We start from the raw sequence: 10580 nt of genomic DNA, 5'->3' as shown, positions 1-10580 counted from the left end.
GGAGAACAGTGTTTAAAGGCACAGACGAGTGTTTTTAAGGCCACAAGTCTTTTTCTAACATTACCGATAATCACATTGATAAAAGTAAAGCAGATCGATGCACCCGGCGGACGGAGAAATGATCCAAGCGTCGCTCCAGAAGAGAGAAACTATCCGGCTTTTAAAAATCACACAAGGAAAATGTAAAAAAAAAAAGTATTATTCTTCTGTTTGTCTTCTGTTTGTTAAAGGAAGCAGGAATAAAGTCAAGTTGTTTTTAATATTCCTGTCCGTTGGTTGTCAAACTGAACTGCGGAACGTCCTCGCGCTGTCAGTCTGTCTCTATCAGCGGAGAGCAGGCGGCACGAGCGCCAATCCCCGCCCACCCCCGTACCTTTAATGTCGCTTAACCTTGAGAGAGAGAGAGAGAGAGAGAGAGAGAGAGAGAGCGAGAGAGTGAGTGAGAGAGAGAGAGAGAGTATACTTGGCTGTGGCTGTAGATGACACTGTAAATTATATGATGTACTTTACTGTTTTGTTGAATTTAATTTAATTTAACTGAATTCAGAAAAAGAGAGATTACCTCAGAAATAATATTTAACTGCTACACTATTCATAACTTATTTTTAATTTTTTAACTTAATTTATGTGTTGTGAACATAGTGCCATGGACGTTTTTATTAAATCTCTTTTGCATCTGTTTAGTTTAACTATTGCCTTCTTTACTGCTAGGATTCAAACACTGTAAATGTTATGGAATTTTTGTTATTATTGTGTGTATGTGTGGACCAAGACAGCGATCCAGGAGCTAGAGAACAGTATAAGGAACATTGAGTGTGCTTTGCATGCCCATTCAGACTCTGCTACTGGTAACCTGCTGCAAGAGAAGAGACTTCCCTGGGTGGGTGAAGGGAGTCCTTGTCAGGTCACGCTTCATAAAATTGAAATGTATGGATGCCCCGAGCGCTTTCTTGTTTAACTTGGAGAAAACTGCGGCAAAGAGGAAGCAAATGATGTTTCTTAAGCTTCCTAATGGCAGACTGACAACAGATCCAGTTGAGATGAGGAGCTGTGCTGTGGATTTTTATACTGCCATCTTTGGGGCAGAAGAATGCAATACTGAGTGTGTTGTGGAGCTCCTTGAGGGGCTTCCACAGCTGAGCTCCGATGAGAAAGCTGTCTCGGACCGCGACCTTAGTCTGGAGGAGCTGACTACAGCTGTTCAGATGGCCTCAGCACGGGCGCCAGGGATTGATGGATTATCTGCTGATTTTTACAATGTTTTCTGGGGCAGTATTGCACCTGATTTACACAAGGTACTGAAGGAATACTTCAGTGAAGGAGAACTGCCTGTCTCATATCAAGCAAGCAAGCAAGTTTATTTATATAGCACATTTTGTACACAGGGGCAATTCAGTGTGCTTTACATACATAAAAGCAAAAGGAACATCCATATATAATTAAAAGAAAGTACAAAGTACATAAAATAGTAGTTAAAAAGAGAGTAATATAATTAAAAGATAAGTAATAAAAAGAAAATACAAAGTACATACTATCCCTCAATCGTAGGCACATGAAAAGAGAAATGTTTTTAACCTGGATGTAAAAATTGCTACATTTGGGGCACATCTAAGATTCTGGCAGTTTGTTCCAGTTGCCTGCAGCATAACAGCTAAATGCTGCTTCACCATGTTTAGTTTGGGCTCTGGGCTCTACTAGCTGACCTGAGTCCATGGATCTAAGAGCCCTACTCGGTTTATATTCCTTAAGCATATCAGAGATGTATTCTGGGGCCAGACCATTCAGTGATTTGTAGACTAGTAGCAGCACTTTAAAATCTATTCTGTAACAATCAGAGGACAGTTCTTTCTTTGCTACCTAAAAAGGAGACTTGGTCCTCTAAAAGAACTGGAGGCCAGTGGCCCTCTTATGTACTGACTATAAGGTGCTTTCCAGAGCACTATCCAACAGGCTAAGAGACTATCTAGAAATTCTTGTGCACATGGACCAAACATATTGTGTGCCAGATAGGTCAATTATGGACAACCTTTTATTATTCAGGATGTATTGGATATGTGTGTTTTCCATAAATTGGATGCTGGTATTCTATCTCTAGATCAAGAGAAAGCTTTTGACAGAGTGGACCATGGTTTTCTGTTTTCAACTCTTAGGGCTTTTGGTTTTGGGGAAGGTTTTTTGTCCTGGCTGGTTGTTGTACAGTGGGGCTAAGTGTATGGTGAAGATAGGGGGAGGACTGAGCCGGCCAATCCCTATACTGAGGGGGATAAGGCAAGGTTGTCCAATTTCTGGTCAACTTTATAGTCTCACCATCGAACCCCTGCTGTGCAGGTTGAGAAGATGGCTCACTGGGCTTTCTTTACCTGGGTCACATCATTCCTTAATTGTTTCAACATACGCAGATGATGTTAACATCTTTATCAGGAATCAGAGGGATGTACAGGCCATTAAGGACAATCTTAGTTTATACGAAAAGGCTTCATCAGATGGGGCAGTGGAGAGAAGGGGCAGCGCCCAGTCTGTCTGGAGGTCTCCAGTAGGGGACAAGAGGGCTAAAAGTTTTAGGGGTCTACTTAGGCACAGAAGAGTTTCAGAAACAAAATGCGGAGGGTGTGATGGAGAAGATGTGTGCTAAGTAGTCTAAATGGAAATGGTTGCTACCCCAGTTGTCATACAGAGGACGGGTTGTGGTTGCAAACAGTTTGGTCGCCTCGATGCTGTGGCATAGACTTGTTGTCTTACCTCCACCAAGGGGCCTAATGCAGGAAGTCCAGCGGATCATAGTTAATTTCTTTTGGTCAGGACAACATTGGAAACGTGCCCTGCCTTATACCTGCCAGTGGAGGAGGGAGGACTGGGCCTCACTCGGGTGTTGGTTGCGTGGAGCCTGTACAGGTGAGTGAGGGGCAGGTGAAGCTCTCAGGCTCTCTTTTTATTTATCTGATTTTAATATGGAACAGATCTGTTTGTCTTGTTGTGTTGTTTGTTAATTTTGACAGAGTCAAGGATTTCCTTAGTTTTGGATCAGTCACAGTCAGGTATTCTGCCACTGTGTATTCTCTGTTTAGGGCCAAATAGCATTCCAATTTGTGCTGGTTTTTGGTTGATTCTTTCCAATGTGTCAAATAGTTTTATTTTTGTTTTCTTATAATTTGGTTTAGTCTAATGGGGTTTCTGTCTGGTGGCTCTGCTTGTGTTTGTGAACAGAGTCCCAGGACCAGCTGGCTGAGGGGGGTCTCTAGAGTCTCTCTGCAGGTGAGGGCTTTGTTATGGAGCGTGTCAGGGTCACTTTCTTTTAGGTGATTATAAAATTGAAATGCTCTCTTTTGGATTTTGATAATTAGTGGGTATCATCCTAATTCTGCTCTGCATGCATTATTTGGTGATTTACGTTTGATGCGGAACTCTGCATGCAGAGTCTCAATTTGGTGTTTGTTCCATTTTGTAGAAAAAAAAAAGACAAAAGGCTGCAGGTCCCTGTACAAGCCGGCCTGTTGCAGAACTGACAGCTGACCTCCAGTGATAATACATGGGATAGAACCAACAGACACAAAGCAACCTGGATCCTTGTCACAGGAGGCTTGTCTTTTGTTCCCAGGCTGAGACTTTAGCACATTTATTTATTCAGTGTTCTAGGTTGGTGGATCTGTTTGAGGAGGTGGTTTGGGGGTCTGGGGAGGAGTTTTCTTCGGAGACATTTGTTTTTGGTCCAAAATACTAGAGCCAGGAGGAGTACGCACCCTAGAATCCGAGACCTGACCCGGGACCCGTAATGGTTCGGGTGGAAGCGCTGTGTAACTTGCGTGATGATCAGGCTGACCTAGGATCAGATTACAAGAGCGAAAATAAGGTGAAAAAAACGTTGAGCAGCGGCAGCGAGTCGGAGCGGAGGAAAGGCCCAAGATGGAAACCTTCTTCACTGAAGTGAAAAATAAGCTATAAACTATTGTTTTAATCATCCATTTAATTTCCTTGTCACTTTCCTTGATTCATTATGGAGTCTCACTGCCATCTACTGGACAAACTGTAGAACGGCACAACTTGGCAAGTCTTTCTGTTATTTTGATCTCCTTTTATTAGGCACACCATATGTTGTATCCGACATGATAAATGTTTTTATCAGTAGAACGGCATTTTTAGCAGCAATTTTAATTACCGGATTTGTCGGGTCCATAAAATTGACAGGTCTCGGGTCTCTCTTCTCTCGGACAGGCACTGGGTCCGGTCTGTAATATCTCGGGAAAAAGTGGTTGGTATATATATATTTTTCTAAATTATCGGGTCCAATCGGATCTCGGAACGAATTTCCGGGTCCATTAGGGTTCGGGTCCGTCACTTTGGACCCGTGAAGACCTCTACTGTGGAGGACGGGTGGAGGCTCGCCGCAGGCTGCAGCAGCCTACAGGACAGAGGCAATCTGGAGCCTTTCAGCCTCATATGGGCAGTGGGGGAAGTTCTGTGTGTGGTGGGGGAGGATGGGGGTTGGATTTTAACCTTCTGATCACATGGAACGTTTTTTGTTTTTTGTTCAGGTATAACTTTGAGTGGACGGCGATGTTTCTGGTTTGTGTCTAAGGTGTTTTTTGTTTGTTTGTTTGTTTGTTTGTTTGTCTCCTGTCCCTGTGTTTTTAGGTTGTGTTTTTGTTCTAATCTATTATCTTTTTATTATCTTCAAATCTTTTGTTGAAATCTAAATGCTGCTTACCCTGACTTATGCACTAGTTTCTGTATGGTTTGGTAAGATGAAGAGGTCAATAAATGAGCCTTTTAAATTCACTTCTCTCTCTCTCTCTCTCTCTCTCTCTCTCCCTATCTCTCTCTATCCCTCTCTCTTTCTCTCTCTGTCTTCATCATCATCACTCTATGCTGTTCCATCTCCTGTCAGGCTGCTGTGACTTTTGACCTCCTTGGTGTTTGTAATATTGTTGATCTGCACTCCAAAGTTGATTTTATGCAGATAAACCATTTTATTTTTGAAGTTAAATATGAATAATATGATTATTGTAATGATATATAATAATAATATTAATACTTAATACAACCAGTTTGGTTGAATATAAACTTGTCTGAAACAAATTAATGTAGTTTAATTATTTCAATTAGATGTTAATAATAAAAAATAATAATAAAACACATTCAAATTTCAGTTCATTCTTTGGACTGTGTCACCTCAGTCTGCTGTGTGTGTGTGTGTGTGTCTGTTTTCAGAAGATAAGCCCATCTGTTAGCCCCTCCCCTTTGAATACTCATGTAGCAGGTGGGGCTCGCTTGCTAGTAAACACACACCAGTGTGTGTGTGTGTGTGTCCGCTGACTATCAGTATTTCTGTTTTTGTACTTGTGTGAGGAAAAATAATTTTAAGAACTTCCATACTTCCATAGTGTGTTTTTTTCTTCTTAGTTCTACATGTTTAGCATAAACGTGTGAAGTTGAGTCTCTGAAATCTTGTTTCAATCAATTTGGAATAGTAATTGGTGTATTATAGGGACATATATTTTAAAATAAAACAATTATAACAAAACTTGTTTGAAAAGAAGATAAAACAATGTTTAACCTTTAATTCATAAAATACCAAATATAACAAAGACCCAAAAGAAAGATATTTTAACCTGTCATCATAAACAACAACTTGATTCTGTCTGGTTTCATATTTCATTCATTTAATTTTCCAAATAAAACATTCATGTTCCAGTACCTGAGTCGTGTTAAAACCCTGTTCAGTTTCCCTGAATATAGAAAACATTCTGCTGACAGTGATTGATTCATGTGTTCTTTACAGTAAAATGACTCATACATGTATATGAATATACAAACGTTTATATGCTTACATTAACATGGAAGTGTGTGTGTGTGTGTGTGTGTGTGTGTGATCCTGTACAGAGTGAACTATCATTTCAGCAGCTGTCTTTGGTCAGCAGTGTGAGTGTTTCTCTCTCCCTCCTCTATCTGACAAGAGACACTGAGGAACCAGACCCAGACCCAGACCAGACCCAGAACCCAGGATAGAGTGGTTCAGTGAATGTGGAGTGGAAGGTGTGGATGTGGATCAGTGTGTCAGAAGAAACTGTGTAGAAGGACAGAGAGCCAGCAGACCAGTCCAGATACACTGCTACTCTGTCAGAGTCAGAGTCAGAGTCAGAGGAGGAGAGGGGAGGTATGTCTGTTAATCTGTTATTGTGACAGACAGAGTAACTGTTACCAAAGCAATACAGACTCCAGGACTTTTCAGTCTTCCAAGCAGACAGTCTTCACCCTCTCCTCTCCTTCTGATTCCTCTGTAAGTCACTCCTATATGAACACTTCCTTTCCTCTCGACCTCCTAGTAACAGCGACCAGTCAGACCATTTCTACACAGTAGCTGAGGCCAGAAGTCAAATCTCTCTGGGTGATCAGGATATGGCTGCTCCTCTCTCACCTTCGTCACCTTTCTGTTGTCTTCAGACAGGAAGAGGTCTCTGTGTGCTGTGTTTGGGTCCAGTGTGAGTTCACAGGCATCTGATGAGAGAACAAGACTCAATACAGCAGCAGATTATCATCCAATACACCTGTTGTTGTGTTACTGTTATTTTATTAATAACTTCACTGTTAATCGTTTAATTTTTGTGAATACTTTATATTCATTTATTGATTTAAATTACAAGAAAAGGCAGCCAACCTCTGCTGGGGCTTACATGAGGTTTAACAATTAGGAAAATATGATGAAAAGAGACTAATGATAACAGGAATTAATTCAAAAATAATAAATAAATACATAACAGTAATCATAATATAGATACATTATACATTTATACACACACACACACACACACACACACACACACACACACACACACACACACACAGACATACATGCATACACATAATTAAAAAGATAAATATTTCACAACTAATTTAACAGCACCAACACCTCATCCTAATTATTCACTACCATCAAAAGGAAAACACTGGGTATAAAGCAGAATACTTGTATTTAAATAATAATGTGGTAAATTGACATAAACCATTAAATATGACAGTTTATTGTGGCTTAATGACCTAAAAGTAAGGTGGGATGAAATTAAATGTATTTGAAGTGTCCTTGGTCATAATACCTTGCTATGAGAAGAAGCACAAGTCAATGAAATGACAAAAAAAAAAAAAAAAATGTAAAAATCAAATCATGACTTTAGGCCAGAAGGCCTTAATGTGACAGAGCAGTGTTTCTGGTTCCAGCCCAGTGGTTTCCACCTTTCCACCGTTTCCACCTTTCTTTTAGGTCATTAAGCCACATTAAGATCAATCATTTCCATTCATTTGCAACTGGATTTCTTGTCAGTTTTTTTGACCATGTTACTGATTTATTTTTAAACTTGAACTTTTCACCACAGTATCTCCTTGTCTCCCCCTGATGCCTGAATTTAGATTTTAGGTCATTAAGCCACATTAAGCTGTCATATTTAATGGTTTTAGGTCAATTTACCCCATTATTATTCAATTACAAGTATTCTGGTTTATACCCAGTGTTTCCCTTTTGATGGTAGTGAATAATTAGGATAAGAAATCCCCCTTATTTATTTCAGATTCTTCTTCATCAGTTTTAGGTAAATAAACCACATTAAGCACATTCATTTCCATTCATTTTCCACTGGGGATCTTGTGATAGTTTCTGACCATGTTATTGATTTACCTTTAGCTTCAAAATTTCACCACAGTATCTCCTGCTGATGCATGATATATGATTTAAAGTTTTTTTTTAAATGTTTCCTATTTCCTACATGCTTTTTAAGTTTTTCATTTCAATATGATATCATTAAGCCACATTAAGACCTCTTTGTCATTTTTTCATTATATTAATTCATTCAAAAAATCAAATTATGCAAATTTTAATTTTCTTGTCACCATTACTAGTTCTTATGTTGCCGTATATCTGGGGGGGAAAAATCTAATATTTTCATCAATGTTAGACTTTTAGAAAGTCCCACATGATGTCATCACCTTCATCCACAGCAGGATGTGAATGAATGGACGTCACATGCTGCTGTGTGAATGGACTTTCTATCTAAATAGTGTGTGTGTGTGTAATGTGTGTTGCTTTGTTTTCATGAATCAAACTAAATACACACTTACATTTCCTCAGACCTGGTTTCAACCTCTGCTCCCCACCATGGTCCACACTGGGGGAATAAACAAAGTCACACCAGCAGATTCTCTTTGATGATGGAAACATGGCCATTTAATAACCTTCAATATGAATGAGTTTCCATACAGCATCAGCCATAACTCTGTTAGACATTCATCAATATTCCTCATCTTCTCAGTGTGACAGAGAAAATGTGTGTGACTCTCAGCCTTCTAGCAGACGTTGCCTCTTCATACCTGAGAGAGTCCAGTCTCCAGTGTGGATCCTCCAGTCCAGCAGAGAGCAGCTTCACTCCTGAGGCTCCTGGATGATTGTAGCTCAGGTCCAGCTCTCTCAGATGGGAGGGGTTGGAGCTCAGAGCTGAGGCCAGAAAAGCACAGCCTTCCTCTGTGAGCAGACAGCCTAACAGCCTGCACACACACACACACACACACACACACACACACACACACACACACACACACACACACACACACACACACACACACACGCACAGTTAAGTTAGACAGTTAAGTTAATTACTTTTGCCTGCTTTTCTACATAGCAGTTTTATGGTTTTCTGGAAAAGAGAGCCAAGTTCTCAGTGTAAACTTTCTGTTTAAAACAAGATGCATGTTAGATAAGTCAGTTGGTCAGTTTGGCAGTTCTTGGATCAGTTTGCTGCAGAACCTTAGAAATCCTTTTTGGTATTTTAGGTCTCAACAACAGAGACAGCAAGGAGGGAAATAATGAAATATCCTGATAGAAAGCAGAAAACAGTTCATAGGGGACAGAAAGTAGAGTGAAAGGTTGTTACCACAATCATAAGAGCAGAGAAAATCCTCCACAGGTTAGGAATCTATTCACTGATGTTACTCTGTAAGTAAAGCAGGATTAAAATGGTCATGTGTTGACCAGGTTGAGGAATCCTGACCTGAGAGTCTCCAGTCTACAGTGTGGACTCCCCAGTCCAGCAGAGAGCAGCTTCACTCCTGAATCCTGCAGTTCGTTGTTACTCAGGTCCAGCTCTCTCAGACTAGAGGACTGGGAGCTGAGAACTGAGGCCAGAGCTTCACAGCTTCTCTCTGACAGCTGACAGACACTCAGCCTGAAGGACATGAAAACATATGAATATATTATTCTCTTATATTTTAATGTCAATGTTGTCTGTGTTTTACTTTCAAATAATTACTGTTAATAATGTTGATTGGTGTTTCCCTTATCTAAAAGCAGAGTTCACAGTGTTGTTTGCATGGTGCTGTAGTTCATTGGACTGAGTGCAGCACTAACAATGCCAGAGATGCTGGTTTGATTCCCACTGGGTTCACCCATGTTAAAACTGTATTCACACATGCTGCTGCAAGGTGATTTGTATCAATACATCCACCAAATGGTCTATGCATGGTTATAGGGCTGAACGATATTGACAAAAAATACAATTGAAATCATCATTTAAACTGCGATTCAATATCATCGTGCATTTTTCTTGTTTTTTTAGAACTATAAAATTGTTGAAATAAAAGTGATTTTATTGAAAAAAAAATTGATGTCAGTGTGCAGGATTTACTGAGATTGAGTCTGATGAAAGGTTTTCACCAATACTGTACTTGATTCATGGACCAAATATTACCCAAAATATCTTGTTGAGAAATCCATTTTGGACGCTTCTCTCTCTTAAGCAATTAACTGCAGCCTCTGTGATTTGGAAACTGCAGAAGTTCAAATTGCATTTGCTTTTTTCGGTTAATTGTTCAACTCTACTATGTTATGCTTTACAGAAAGCCATTAAGAAGAATGGCAAGATATATGAAGCAGATTTAAAGCTACACTAAGCGATTTTCCGACCACTAGAGGGAGACAGAAACCGCAACACATTTTCTAAACACACACGCAAACCTGCTGTGCTACAGAAGCCCTTAAGGACAAACATGCATAAAGGCTAATGGCTAAAACAAACGTACCCAAGGATAAATGTCGCCGGTTACCAGTCTCACTTTGCCAGATTTCTCTCCCGCTGAAGGTCACATGACCCACAATGACAAGTGAAGAGGCAGGTAGCAAGTTTACTAGTTGAAAACGTTTCCTCGCTCGCTTCATCGATTCCAACATTACGAGACTTTTTTTCAGCAATGGGAGGGGGAGAGCGCCGCTTTCATACAGCGAGAGAGGAGACAAGCTAGTTTTAAAAAAAGGAAAAACTACTGTTCGGTCCGAACTTGACAACAAGCTTTAGAAAAGAGGTGAAAACAACAACACAGCTGGCCCGCATGTGTGGCTACTGGTTTATATCATTACGTGTTACGGAAATCTCCACAGAGCACACGTTTGTTTCAGGATTGGTTACAGGGTCTGAAATCACTTAGTGCAAGTTTAAAGTGTTTAAAAAGATGATAGTGAATTTGCCAGTCCAAGTCCCTCAAGAAAGCATTCCACAGTCTAAAGGCCCTGATGGCAAAAGTGTTTTCACCTTTAGTCTGGAGTTTAG

At 40.1% G+C, this 10580-nt stretch overlaps 1 long non-coding RNA gene across 1 annotated transcript; it reads right to left on the bottom strand.

The window, feature by feature from the left end:
- Positions 1-6099: 6099 nt before the first annotated feature.
- Positions 6100-8514, bottom strand: LOC139655405 (uncharacterized). The gene is made up of 3 exons (XR_011696063.1): positions 8353-8514; positions 8104-8150; positions 6100-6492 (listed from the first exon to the last, which is right to left on the bottom strand). It is a non-coding gene; the product is annotated as an uncharacterized lncRNA (long non-coding RNA).
- Positions 8515-10580: the final 2066 nt, after the last annotated feature.

This window comes from Centroberyx affinis, unplaced genomic scaffold (assembly GCF_046629955.1).
Source record: "Centroberyx affinis isolate AG114_WGS23_722 - 3 ecotype Tasmania unplaced genomic scaffold, CSIRO-AGI_Caff_v1 ptg002250l_1, whole genome shotgun sequence".
Lineage (NCBI taxonomy): Eukaryota > Metazoa > Chordata > Actinopteri > Beryciformes > Berycidae > Centroberyx > Centroberyx affinis.
The sequence above is the reverse complement of the archived record's forward strand: the minus strand, read 5'-3'. Positions and strand labels throughout refer to the sequence as shown.